Raw genomic sequence first — 14,795 nt, forward strand, 5'->3', positions numbered from 1 at the left:
AGGTCATTGCCAGCCTGACCTGTGGTGGTGCAGTACATAAAGCATCGTTGACCTGGAATGCTAAGGCTTCCGGTTCGAAACCCTGGGCTTGACAGGTCAAGGCACACACAACAAGCAACCAATGAACAGCTAAAGTGAAGCAACTATGAGTTGATACTTCTTGTTCCCTATGCCTTCTCCTCTCTCTGGAAAATCAATCAATTAAAAAATAATCCAAACCCTGGCCAGTTGGCTCAGTGGTAGAGCATCGGCCTGGTGTGCAGGAGTCCCGGGTTCGATTCCCAGCCAGGGCACACAGGAGAAGCACCCATCTTCTTCTCCACCCCTCTCCCTCTCCTTCCTCTCTGTCTCTCTCTTCCCCTCCCGCAGCCAAGGCTCCATTGGAGCAAAGTTGGCCCTGGCACTGAGGATGACTCTGGTTGCAACAGAGCAACGCCCCAGATGGGCAGAGCATCGCCCCCTGGTGGGCATGCTGGGTGGATCCCGGTTCGGTGCATGCGGGAGTCTGTCTGACTGCCTCCCCGTTTCCAACTTCAGAAAATACAAAAAAATAAAATAAAATAAAATAAAAAATAAAATAATCCAGCCTGACCAGGTGGTGGCACAGTGGATACAGCATTGGACTGGGATGCCGAGGACCCAGGTTTGAGACCCTGAGGTCGCCAGCTTGAGCGTGGGCTCATCTGGTTAGAGCAAAAATTCACCAGCTTGGACCCAAGGTCGCTGGCTCAAGCAAGGGGTTTCTCAGTCTGCTGAAGGCCCACAGTCAAGGCACATATGAGAAAGCAATTAATGAACAGCTAAGGTGTCGCAGTGCACAACGAAAAACTAATGATTGATGCTTCTCATCTCTCTCCCTTTCTGTCTGCCCCTGTCTATCCCTCTCTTTTGACTCTCTCTCGGTCTCTTTTTAAAAAAAAATAATAATAATCCAGTCTGACAAAGCGGTGGCGCAGTGGATAGAGTGTCGGACTGGGACACAGAGGACCCAGGTTCGAAACCCCGAGGTCGCCGGCTTGAGCGCAGGTTCATCAGGCTTGAGCACAGGGTCACTGACTTGAGCATGCGGTTGCTGGTTTGAGTGTGGGATCATAGACATGACTCCATGGATGCTGGCTTGAGCCCAAAGGTCACTGGCTTGAAACTTAAGGTCGCTGGCTTGAGCAAGGGTTCACTCTATCTGCTGTAGTCCCCCCCCCCATCAAGGCAAATATGGAAAAACAATCAATGAATGACTAAGGTGCCGCAACGAAGAATTGATGCCTTTCATCTCTCGCTTCCTGTCTTCCTATTTTTTTTAATTAAAAAAAAATTTAAACATAAAAGTATCATATGACCCAGCAATATTATTCTAAGGTATATACCTAAGAGAATTGAAAACATATGTTTGCATAAAAATTTGTGCATGGGTCTACTCAAAACAGACAGCTGATGAATGGATAAATAAAATATGGTTATTAATTCAATGAAATATTATTCAGCTATAGAAAGGAATGAAGTACTGATACATTCTATAGTGTGGATGAACCTTGAAAACATTATGTTAAGTGAAAGAAGCCAAACATAAAAGACCACATATTATATGATTCCATTTATTTTTTTTACTTTTTATTTTATTTTTTATTTTTTTAAGATTTTATTTATTCATTCCAGAGAGTAGACAGAGAGAGAGAGAGACAGACAGAGAGAAAAGGGAGGGAGGAGCAGAAAGCATCAACTCCCATACGTGCCCTGACCAGGGAAGCCCGGGATTTCGAACCAGTGGCCTCAGTGTTCCAGGTCGACGCTTTTACCCACTGCGCCACCGCAGGTCAGGCTATTTTTAATTTTTTTTAATTTATTTATTCATTTTAGAGAGGAGAGGGAGAGACAGAGAGAGAGAGAGAGAGAGAGAGGAGAGACAGAGAGAGAGAAGGGGGGGAGGAGCTGGAAGCATCAACTCCCATATGTGCCTTGACCAGGCAAGCCCAGGGTTTCGAACCGGCGACCTCAGCATTTCCAGGTTGACGCTTTATCCACTGCGCCACCACAGGTCAGGCTAATTTTTTTTATATGATTCCATTTATATGAAATGTCTAAAGTAGGCAAATCCATATGTGGCTGCCAGGAGATGAGGAGGGGAGAATAGGGAGTTATTGCTAATGGGTAAGGGATTTCTTTTTGGGTCAATAAAAATGTTCTGGAATTAGATAATAACTATGGTTGCACATTCTAAAAACTCTTGATTTCACCACTTTAAAATGGTGAATTTTATGATATGTAAATTTTATCTTAAGAAAAATTCTTCATGTAATTAAAAAACTGAAGTTGAAAAATCCAGTTCCAGCAATTCCACTCCCTGATATGCACTCTGGAAACACCACTACCCTACCACTCCCACCAAACATCAGGAGTCTATAGGATGCTTACTTTAGTATCAATAGTTTTTTGGGCCTGACCTGTGGTGGCACAGTGGATAAAACGTCTACCTGGAAATGCTGAGGTTGCCGGTTCGAAACCCTGGGCTTGCCTGGTCAAGGCACATATGGGAGTTGATGCTTCCAGCTCCTCCCCCCTTCTCTCTCTCCTCTCTCTCTCTCTCCTCTCTAAAATGAATAAATAAAATAAAAATAAAAAAATTTAGTAGTTTTTTGGGGTTTTTTTCTGTGACAGAGACAGAGAGAGGGACAGAGACAGGAAGGGAGAGAGATGAGAAGCATCAATTCTTTGTTGCGGCACTTTAGTTGCTCACTGATTGATTTCTCATATGTGCCTTGAGCAGGGGGCTACAGCAGACTGAGTGACCCCTTGCTCAAGCCAGCAACCTTGGGCTCAAGCTGGTGAGCCTTGCTCAAACCAGATGGGCCTGTGCTCAAGTTGGTGACCTTGAGGTTTCAAACCTGGGTCCTCCGCGTCCCAGTCCGATGCTCTATCCACTGCATCACTGCCTAGTCAGGCACTTACTTTAGTAGTTTAAAAATGGCCACCAATTCTTTTTTTTTTTGTATTTTTTCTGAAGTGAGAAGCAGGGAGGCAGAGAGACAGACTCCTGCATGCACCCAACTGGGATTCACCTGGCAAGCTCACTAGGGGTGATGCTCTGCCCATCTAGTGTGTTGCTTTGTTGCAACTGGAGCCATCCTCAGTGCCCGGGAAAACTTTGCTCCAATGGAGCCTTGGCTATGGGAAGGGAAGAGAGAGACAGAGAGGAAGGAGAGGGGGAGGGGTGGAGAAGAAGATGGGTGCTTCTCCTGTGTGCCCTGGCCAGAAATCAAACCCGGGACTTCCACACACTGGGCCAATGCTCTACCACTGAGCCAACCAGCCAGGGCCAAAAATGGCCACAAATTCTTTGCAGTTCTTCCCATTGACAGTTGGGGTTGTGCCAGACCTGTGGCAACACAGTAGATTAAGCATCCACCTGGAATGCTGAGGTCGCCGGTTTGAATCCCCAGGCTTGCCTGGTCAAAGCACATACAGGAAGCAACCCTTATGCAATGATGCTTCCTACTTCTCCCCACTTCTTTCTCTCTCTACCTCCTCTCTCTCTCAAAACCAATATAAAAAAATAAAATAAAGAGTTAAGTTTGACTTTCTCACCCTTTGAATATGAGCTAGTCCTGTGTCTTCACTTTAACCAACAGAATTCAGCAGAAGTGACTGTTGCTGGGTCCTGAGCCTAGGCCACTGAGAACTTGCAGCTTCTGTTCTGACTCTCTTAGTACATTTTCTCTTTAAAAAAAACTTTATTTTTTTTTTTACAGAGATAGAGAGAGAGTTAGAGAGAGGGATAGATAGGTACAGACAGACAAGAACGGAGAGAGATGAGAAGCATCAATTATCAGTTTTTGTTGCGACACCTTAGTTGTTCATTGATTGCTTTCTCATATGTGCCTTGACCGTGGGCCTTCAGCAGACCGAGTAACCCCTTGCTCAAGCCAGCAACCTTGGCTCCAAGCTGGTGAGCTTTGCTCAAACCAGATGAGCCCGCATTCAAGCTGGCGACCTCCAGGTCTCAAACCTCAGTCTTCTGCATCTCAATCCGACTCTCCATCCACTGTGCCACCACCTGGTCAGGTTCTCTTGTTACATTTTCACCATCATGTGAAGAAGTCCAGCTGGAGAAAGAAGCCCAGACATCCCAGCTGAGGTTCCAAACATGTGAGTGAGGTCATTTATCTAAGCTGTCAGCTGACTACAGCCAGTGAGTCCAGGTAAGATCAGGAGAAACATCCTGTCAATCCACAGAAGCATGAGGAATAATAAACTTTTATTGTTTTCAGCTACTAACTTTTGGGGATGATTTGTTACCCAGAAATAGATGATTGATACAATATTTAGGCCTTGCTTGCATTATCAAAAACTGGGAACCAACCCAAATGCAGGCTGAATGGTATAGTAGGTAGGAGCCTAGACTTTGAGGCTTGCTCCCCAAGTCCCACCATGCCACTTACCAGCTGTTTGTTAAAAAGAAATTTATTCAATTTATCCTTATGTCTCCCTAGATCCTTATGAGAATTCATGGGGTTAATATACAGAGAAGACTTGGAATAATTTGGGGTGAAGAGCAGAGTTATTGATTGATTGATTTTAGTGAGTCAGGAAGGGAGAGAGAGAGAGTGAGAGTTAGAGAAACAGGAACATCAATCTGTTCCTGTGTGTGTCCTGACTGGGAATTGAACTGGCAACCTCTGTGCTTCCAGATGATGCTCTAACCAACTGAGCTATCCAGCCAGGGCAAACCAAGCTAAGTGTTGGGTATTGGTATTACATGACCACAATAAATGTGGTTCATATATATGTTGAAGATGATAAAGGAATAAATTTAATGTATATCAACTGGGACAATTCTCAAAAATATATGATTGTGTGGAAAAAGCAAGTTGTAGGACCATAACATTTAATAGGCAGGAGGGGAAAATATGATAGAGCACACAAACTACCTCAGAGTGTTTGTGTCTTCGAAGGCAAAGATGGGAATGGATTTCTTAAGTATAAATCAATAAAGATTTTGGCCTGACCTGTGGTGACACAGTGGATAAAGCGTCAATCTGGAAATGCTGAGGTCGCCGGTTCGAAACCCTGGGCTTGCCCGGTCAAGGCACATATGGGAGTTGATGCTTCCAGCTCCTCTCCCCTTCTCTCTCTCTCTGTCTCTCCCTCTCCTCTCTAAAATGAATAAATTAAAAAAAAAATTAAAAAAATCAATAAAGATTTTGCTTTAGGCCTTGGGCGGGTGGCTCAGTAGATAGAGTGTCATCCTCATGTTCCAAGATCCCGGGTTTGATCCCAGGGTTGCAGGGGTGCCAGTTCGAATGCTTGGTCAGGGCACATTTGAGAAGCAGTCAGTGGGTGCCCAAGTAAGTGGAACAATGAGGTGATACCTCTTTCTCTCTCCTCCTTCCCTTCTTTCTCCCTCTCTCAAATAAATGGAAAAATATTTTTAAAAAAAGGATATTGTGCCTGATCTGTAGTAGCGCAGTGGATAAAGTATCAACCTGGAATGCTGAGGTCACCTGTTTGAAACCCCAGCCTTTCCTGGTCAAGGCACACATGAGTAGCAACAACTGTGAATTGATATTTTCTGTTCCAGCCCCTGCCTCTCTCTCTTTGTCCTCTCTAAAATCAACAAATAAAAAATTTTTTAAAAATATTGCCTTAATTGAAAAGTTATTTTTTCTTATTATACAAAAATGATACTAGTTGAATCACTAAAAAAAAATCATGTTGCCCTGGCTGGGTTGCTCAGTGGATAGAGCGTTGTTCCACTGCATTTAGGTCACGGATTCAATCCCCAGTCAGGGCATGTAGGGGAAGCAATCAATGAGTGCACAACTAAATGAAACAACTAAGTGGAATGAGTTGATGCTTCTTTCTCTCTCTATCTCTCTCTCAAATCAATGGAAAAAAATTAAAAGTTACTTTATAGCCTGACCTGTGGTGACGCAGTGGATAAAGCGTCGACCTGGAAATGCTTAGGTTGCCGGTTTGAAACCCTGGGCTTGCCTGGTCAAGGCACATATAGGAGTTGATGCTTCCAGCTCCTCCCCCCTTCTCTCTCTCTGTCTCTCCTCTCTCTCTCTCCCTCTGTCTCTCCCTCTCCTCTCTAAAATGAATTTTAAAAAAGTTACTTTATAAAAGTAAAGTAAAAATTAAAAAGTCATGCAGCCCTGGCCGGGTTGCTCAGTTAGCTAGAACATGATATGCCAAGATTGCAGGTTTGATCCCCAGCCAGGCACGTACAAGAATTAACCAACATTCCTGACCAGGTGGTGGCACAGTGGATAGAGCGTCGGCCTGGGATCCTGAGGACCCAGGTTCAAAACCTTTAGGTCACCAGCTTGAGCATGGGCTCACCAGCTTGAGCATAAGGTCTCAGGCTTGAGTGTGGGATCATAGACATGACCCTATGGTTGCTGATTTGAATACAGAGGTCACTGGCTTGAAGCCCAAGGTCGTTGGCTTGAGCAAGGGGTCTCTGGCTAGGCTGGAGCCCATTTGGTCAAGGCACATATGAGAAAGCAGTGAACAACTAAATTGCTGCAACTATGAGTTGATGTTTCTCATCTCTTTCTGTCAGTCTGTTTCTCAAAAAAAAAAAAAAATAAAAATAAGAATTAACCAACAAATGCATATATAAGTGGAACAATAAGTCAGATGTTTCTCTCTCTCTTGGTCTTCCTTCATCTCTCTGTAAAACCAGTTTAAAAAAAGCTGCATAGGAAAAAAATGGGAACATAAAGCTATAACCTAACATTGGTTAATTGGTTTTGTTGAGGATATGATTCTTGTTTTCTGATTCCATGTTCTTTGCTTCTGCACCCCTCCTCTTAAAATTCCTGGATTAATTGAATTATAGTGGTTCTGAGTCCTCCCTTTTCTAGAGCATCAGCTTGGGGACTTGGCCTTCTCGGGCCAGCCCTGACACCTGTCTTGTCACAGGCAGTCTCAGCCCGGTGTGCACAGCACCTGGCACTGTAATCCAGGGCCTCCCAGCTTGGGCCCACCCATGCCCACAGGTCGGTGTGTTCTTGCCAGAGCTTCAGATCTCAGGCCTTTGAGCCTCAACATGCTTAAAGAACATCACCTCATTAGTTTCACTTCTGTGAATTATAAGGGGGTTCCCCATCCTTCCACTCCTCTGGCAAGGAGCCTAGACACGCTCCTGCAAGTAGCTGAGGATAAGCTGTGTATGTGTGTGTGTGTGTGTGGGGGGGGGGTACTTGTACAGAGGTGTCTGGCGAAGGGGGAGCACAACAGAGGTTATGCCAGAGGCTATTTCCTTCCGTGGCAGATGCCGAATGGAGGACTTTATCAGGCTCTTTAAATTTTTAAAGACTTGTTGGTGATGTTTTTTGTCTTGCTGCCACTATTTTATTGAAGAAGGCAGATAAGTCGGCTTTGGTGTCCTTAACTATTGTGTATGAGGGTGTGAAAGCAAAGGCTGCTGGAAGGGCTGACAAAATACAGGTTAGTGGGGGGTGGGGGAATTGGGAATCGGGAGAATTGTGTGCATCTCAAACAAAATTGTTCCTGAATGCTGTTTGGTCACTTCTCTCATCTCAGTTTGGGGTTTTATATCTAAAGGGAAATCCTGACATTGCTTTTTTTACTTTCGATTTATAAATTCTGGATTAGGCACTCTGGAAACTTAGAGTTCAGGTAAGACTGGTCTTTAGCTCACAAATAATACACATTTTTTGTAGAAAACTAATAGAAAAAATATATCTATAGGTAAGCCAAAAAGAAAAGAAGGAGAGAAGCACAAAGAGAAAGAAAAGAAAAAGAGTGAGCACCAGCCATGTCCTGGTGCTGTGATAGACACTAGAATATAAGGAACAAAGTGAGTATTCCATGAGGACAAAACCTTTGTTATGTTTAAAGCCTGGCACTGACCTCCTTGCTGGAAAGTTTTCTATCTTGTGTTGGGTGGCAGTTTCCCTGGCAGATACATATGTAAAAATTCATCAAGCTCTACGTTTGAGATTTGTGCACTCAACAAAGTTTAAGTTATATCTCAGGGGGGTTTTTTTGTTTATTTTATTTATTTATTTATTTATTTATTTATTTATTTATTTACAGCGAGAGAGTCAGAGAGAGGGATAGATAGAGACACAGACAGGAATGGAGAGAGATGAGAAGCATCAATAATCAGTTTTTTGTTGCAACACCTTAGTTGTTCATTGATTGCTTTCTCATATGTGCCCTGACTGTGGGGCTACAGCAGACTGAGTAACCCCTTGGTCAAGCCAGCGACCTTGGGTCCAAGCTGGTGAGCTTTGCTCAAACCAGATAAGCCCGCGCTCAAGCTGGCAACCTTGGGGTCTCGAACCTGGGTCCTCTGCATCCCAGTCCGATGCTCTATCTACTGTGCTACCGCCTGGTCAGGTGTACCTCAGTCTTTTAAAAAAGAGTCTAATCATAAGGTGGCACACTGGATAGGGTGTTGGCCTGGGACATGGAGGACCCAGGTTTAAAACCCTGAGGCCACTGGCTTAAGTGTGAGTTCACTTGCTTGAGCACAGGGTCGCCAGCTTGAGTGTGGGATCATAGATATGTCCCCATGGTTGATGGCTTGAGCCCAAGGTCACAGGCTTGAGCTCAAGGTCTCTGACTTGAGCAAGGGGTCTCTGGCTCGGCTGGAACACCCCTGTCAAGTCCCATATGAGAAAGTAGTCAATGAACAACTATGGAGCTGCAACGAAGAATTGATGCTTCTCATCTCTCTCCCTTCCTATCTGTCTGTCCTATCTGTACCTCTCTCTGACTCTATCACTGTCTCTGTCAAAAAAATTAAAAAGGCCTGACCAGGCGGTGGCGTAATGGATAGAGTGTCAGACTGGGATGCAGAAGACCCAGGTTCGAGACCCCGAGCTCGCTAGCTTGAGTGCGGGCTCATCTGGTTTGAGCAAAAGCTCACCAGCTTGGACCCAAGGTCGCTGGCTCGAGCAAGGGGTTACTCGGTTGGCTGAAGGCCCACAGTCAAGGCACATATGAGAAAGCAATCAATGAACAACTAAGGTGTCGCAACGAAAAACCGAAGATTGATGCTTCTCATCTCTCTTCGTTCCTGTCTGTCTGTCCCTATCTATCCCTCTTTCTGACTCTCACTCTGTCTCTGTAAAAATAAATTAATTAATTAAAAAAAATTAAAAAGGTTGATTTTGTCTGACCGATGGTGCTGTGGTGGAGAGAGCATTGACTTGAGATACTGTGGTCCCAGGTTCAAAAGCCCAAGGTCACTGGCTTGAACTTGGGCTCATCGGCTTAAGCACAGGCTCTCCAGCTTGAGTGTAGCATCAGTGGCTTGAGCTGAGATCATCAGCATGATCCCATGGTCGTTGGCTTGAGTCCAAAGGTTGCTTGCTTGAAGCCCAATGTTGCTGGCTTGAGCAAGGGGTCACAGGCTCAGCTGGAGCCCCCCACCCCATCAAGTCACATATGAGAAGCAATCAGTGAACAACTAAAGTGACACAACTACAAGTTGATGCTTCTCATTTCTTTCCCTTCCTGTCCCTCTTGCTTAAAAAAAAAAAAAAAGAGTTGATTTTACAAAAGTTTAAGTATAGAGTACCCATGGCATAAGGATGAGGCAAAAACAAAGATGAGCCTGACAAGACAGTGGTGCAGTGGATACAGCATCGGACTGGGATGATGCAGAGGACCCAGGCTCGAGACCCCGAGGTCGCCAGCTTGAGCGCGGGCTCATCTGGTTTGAGCAAAAGCTCATCAGCTTGGACCCAAGGTCGCTGGCTTGAGCAAGGGGTTACTCGGTCTGCTGAAGGCCCGCAGTCAAGGCACATATGAGAAAGCAATCAATGAACAACTAAGGTGTTGCAACGTACAACAAAAAACTAATAATTGATGCTTCTCATCTCTTCGTTCCTGTCTGTCTGTCCCTATCTACCCTATCTATCCCTCCCTCTGACTCTCTCTCTCTGTAAAAAAAAACAAAACAAAAAGAAAAAACAAAGATGACTCTTAAAGACTGAAGTGCAGCCATGTCAAATGGCTCAGCTTAGTTGGTTAGAGCATCATCCTGAAAAACAAAGTTTGAGGGTTTGATCCCTAATCAGGGCACATACAGCAACAGATTGATGTTTCTGTCTGTCTCTCTTCCTGACCCTCTCTCTAAAATCTATCTATATATAAAAGACTGAAGTTTGGAGAACATAGTTCTAGTAAATTCCATGAAAAACAAGCGCCAACTTGCTTCCACACACGCACCTACAGCTCTCCCCATTTTTTTTATTCCTTTTGAAGGAAACTTGAAAATTGTCTATACATTTTTCTTCACCTCTAATTTACTTTTCTGTCTAATCTAGTCTAGTTTCTGTGTTGATTCTCCAGTGAAACTGTTCTTCTAATGACTTCAAACAGCCAAATTCAATGGACATCTCCAACCTCATATTTCATGGCCTCCCAGCGGCATTTAACCACTTCCTCTTTTCTGAAGCCCTTTCTTCCGTTGACTCAGTCTTCTGGTTTTTTTCTTTACCTCTCTAATCCGTCCTCCTGCATCCAGTCTTCAAATGTCCAAGTGCCAGAGGCTAATATAATGCCTTTAAGCATCATGTTTGGAGATGCCCATGTTTGTACTTCCAACCCAGCCTAACAACATCTTAGTGCCAGCCCATGTAGCCAGTGGCCAACTCAACTCCTGCCCCTGGTTAGCTTATAGCACCTCCAACTTCATGGAACTCTTGATTCCTTCTGCACTTGATTCTACCTCTATTAATGGCACCACCATTGATCCAAGCACGCAAACCTAGAAGGCCTTGATATCTCCTTTCCTTCTCCTCAAAATCAATCTGTCAGCAACAAAAAAGGGGCAGTGTAATAAACCTAACTTCACAAGGTGATGTAATCATAAATTCCTAACTGAGGCCTGACCTGTGGTGTTGCAGTGGATAAAGCGTAGACCTGGAATGCTGAGGTCTCTGGTTCGAAATCCCAGGCTTGCCTGGTCAAAGCACATATAGGAGTTGATGCTTCCTGCTCCTCCCCCCTCTTCTCTCTCTCTTTCTCTCTGTCTCTCTAAAAATGAATAAATAAAATCTAAAATAAATAAGTAAATTCTTAACTGGCAGGTCATGGTGGGTGGTCATGCCCTAAGCCTATAACTTCCTTAGTAAAAGTGATTTATTGATTAATTGATTTTAGAGAGGGGAGAGGGAGAGAGAGAGAGATACTGATTTGTTGTTCCACTTATGTATGCATTCATTGCTTGATTCTTGTATATGCGGGATTGAGCCCTCCAACTTAGGGGTATTGGGACAGCACTCTAACCAACTGAGCTACCTGGCCAGGACTTCCACTGTAGGTATTTATTTATTTATTTATTTTTAAGGAGTCTTTATTTTAAAACCGGAGGCCACATGGAGACCTAAGTCATTCAAATCATGGGGCCCTGCCTGACCAGGCAGTGGCGCAGTGGATAGAGCGTCGGATTGGGATGTGGAAGACCCAGGTTCGAGACCCTGAGGTCGCCAGCTTGAGCGTGGGCTCATCTGGTTTGAGCAAAAGCTCACCAGCTTGGACCCAAGGTCACTGGCTTGAGCAAGGGGTTACTCCGTCTGCTGAAGGCCTGCGGTCAAGGCACAAATGAGAAAGCAATCAATGAACAACTAAGGTGTCACAACAAAAACCTAATGATTGATGCTTCTCATCTCTCTCCATTCCTGTCTGTCTATCCCTCTCTCTGACTCTCTCTCTGGCTCTGTAAAAAAAAAAAAAAAAAAAAAAAATCATGTGACCCTAAACACAATTTGGGGCTAGCTTTTTTCTTTTTAAATTTTATTTATTTATTCATTTTAGGGGGGGAGAGAGAGAGAAAGAGAGAGAAGGGGGGGGGAAGAGCAGGAAGCTTCAACCCTCATATGGACCTTGACTGGGCAAGGCCAGGGTTTTGAACCGGCAACCTCAGCATTCCAGGTCAACGTTTTATCCACTGTGCCACCACAGGTCAGGCAGCTTTTTTCTTTTTAAAATTATTTTTAAATGTTTTCATTTTAGAGAGGAGAGAGAGAAAGAGAGAGATAGAGAGAGAGAGAGAGAGAGAGAGAAAGGGGGAGGAGCAGGAAGCATCAACTCTGAAATGTGCCTTGACCAGACAAGTGCAGGGTTTTGAACTGGTTACCTCAGCATTCTAAGTCAACGCTTTATCCACTGCTCCACTACAGTTCAGGCAGTATTTATTTATTTATTTATTTATTTTTAATTTTTTGTGTGTGACAGAGATAGAGAGAAACAGACAAACAGGAAGGGGAGAGAGATGGGAAGCATCAATTTTTCGTTGCTGTACCTCAGTTGTTCATTGATTGCTTTCTCATATGTGTCTTGACCTTGACCGGGGGCTATAGCAGACTGAGTGACTCCTTTTTCAAACTAGGGGCCTTGGGCTCAAGCTGGTGAGCCTTGCTCAAACCAGTTGAGTCCGCGCTCAAACTGGCAACCTTGGGGTTTCGAACCTGGGTCCTCCGTGTCCCAGTCTGATGCTCTATCCACTGCGCCACCACCTAGCCAAGCTCCACTGTAAGTATTTAAAGCAGAGGGAATTTAATGCAAAGGTGATGGAGAGGCTGGGAAGCCAACAGGGGACAGTGATACAACCTAGAGTTTAGGCAGCAAGAAGTCATCTATCCCCTAGCAGTTGGAAGACAGGGAAAAGGTGGTACAGTATTCCTGGAACTAGAGTCTGGCAGAACCCGGACCCACAGATAGCCAGCTGGAGCTGGAGAAAAGACACAGCTGTTGCCAGCACACTGCTGAAGGAGGAGAAAAACCCTGGCTTTACTGTTTGTCCCACCTTCCAGCCTCCCACTGGCTAAACCAGGGGTCCCCAAACTACGGCCCGCGGGCCACATGCGGCCCCCGAGGCCATTTATCCGGCCCCCGCCGCACTTCTGGAAGGGGCACCTCTTTCATTGGTGGTCAGTGAGAGGAGCATAGTTCCCATTGAAATATTGGTCAGTTTGTTGATTTAAATTTACTTGTTCTTTATTTTAAATATTGTATTTGTTCCCGTTTTGTTTTTTTACTTTAAAATAAGATATGTGCAGTGTGCATAGGAATTTGTTCATAGTTTTTTTTATAGTCCGGCCCTCCAACGGTCTGAGAGACAGTGAACTGGCCCCCTGTGTAAAAAGTTTGGGGACCCCTGGGCTAAACCCAGCAGGAAGTCACTCAAGTGAACCTGAGAAATACAGTGTGTCTGTAAAGTCATGGTGCACTTTTGACCAGTCACAGGAAAGCAACAAAAGATGATAGAAATGTGAAATCTGCACCAAATAAAAGGAAAACTCTCCCAGTTTCATACCTATTCAGTGCAGTTTGATGTGCGTTCACACACAGATTTTTTAGGGCTCCTTAGGTAGCTATCCCGTATAGCCTCTACAGACTCGTCACTGACTGATGGCCTACCAGAACAGGGTTTCTCCACCAAACTGCCGGCTTCCTTCAACTGCTTATCCCACCGAGTAATGTTATTCCTATGTGGTGGCGATTCGTTATAAACGCGCCGATATCACGTTGCACTTTGGTTACGGATTTGAATTTAGCGAGCCACAGAACACACTGAACTTTCCTTTATACCGTCCACATCTGGACTGGCATGGCCATGGGCTGCTTCGCTGTATACACGGTGTTAGTCATCATCTGCACATGCACACATGCTGCCACATCATCCTACAGAAACTGGGAGGGTTTTCCTTTTATTTGGTGCAGATTTCACTTTCCCATCGTCTTTTGTTGCTTTCCTGTGATCAGTCAAAAGTGCACCATGACTTTACGGACACACTGTAGAATCTGCAAAGGTCACCCCTGCCTTTCAGGGGAAGGATAAAGAATGGGTCTGGCTATGGCAGGATAGCTCAGTTTGTTAGAGAACTGTTCCCAAATGCCAAAGTTGTGGGTTCAATCCCTTGTTACGGCAGATATAAAAATCAACTAATGAATGCATAAAAAAGTGGAACAATAAATCAGTGTTACTGTCCCTCACCCTTCCTTTCTCTCAAAAATCAATAAAAAAAAAAAGCTTTTCCTCCCATTCATTCCAGCCTGCCTGTTCCCCAGCACTATGCCAGCTGCACCTCAGGCTCTGAGCTCTGGGCTCCTGCTAAGCCAGTGCCACTGTTGTATCCTTCCAGCCGCCATCCTGATCATCTACTGGGCCCTCACTAGCCAGGATGAGATGTTCCCTGATATCTACAAGATCCGGAAGACTGGAAAATTGCAGACTGTGCCTGGAGGTAGAGGGGAAGATGGTCAGTAGGACAGAGGTAACATTGATGACTCACTTATTGGTGAAAATGCCTCTGAAGGGCCCGAGAGCGAAGGTTATGGAGCACAGTGATCACATGGTCATGAACCATCATTTGCAGGAAACCGGCTTTACAAAAGAAGCCTAGAAGTACATCAAAGATTACATGAAATCAATCAAAGGGAAACTTGAAGAATAGAGACCAGAAAGAGTTAAAGACTTTTATGAAAGGGGCTACAGAACAAATCAAGCATGTCCTTGCTAATTTCAATAACTACCAGTTCTTTTTTGGTAAAAACATGAATCCACATGGCATGGTTGCTCTTCCGGACGACAGTGACCCCATATATGATTTTCTTTAAAAATGGTTTAGAGGCCTGACCAGGTGGTGGTGCAGTGGATAGAATGTCAGACTGGGATGCAGAGGACCCAGGTTCAAAACCCCGAGGTTGTCACCTTGAGCACAGGCTTACCTGGTTTGAACAAGTCTCACCAGCTTGAGCCCAAGGTCACTGGCTTGAGCAAGGGGTCACTCAGTCTGCTGGAGCCCCCTGGT

The 14,795-nt window shown here is 44.8% G+C and overlaps 1 pseudogene; it reads left to right on the forward strand.

The window, feature by feature from the left end:
• The window catches only part of LOC136381443 (translationally-controlled tumor protein pseudogene), a 45,921-nt pseudogene extending 31,301 nt beyond the window's left edge, over positions 1–14,620 (forward strand).
• Positions 14,621–14,795: the final 175 nt, after the last annotated feature.

This window comes from Saccopteryx leptura, chromosome 9, assembly GCF_036850995.1.
Source record: "Saccopteryx leptura isolate mSacLep1 chromosome 9, mSacLep1_pri_phased_curated, whole genome shotgun sequence".
NCBI classification, from domain to species: domain Eukaryota; kingdom Metazoa; phylum Chordata; class Mammalia; order Chiroptera; family Emballonuridae; genus Saccopteryx; species Saccopteryx leptura.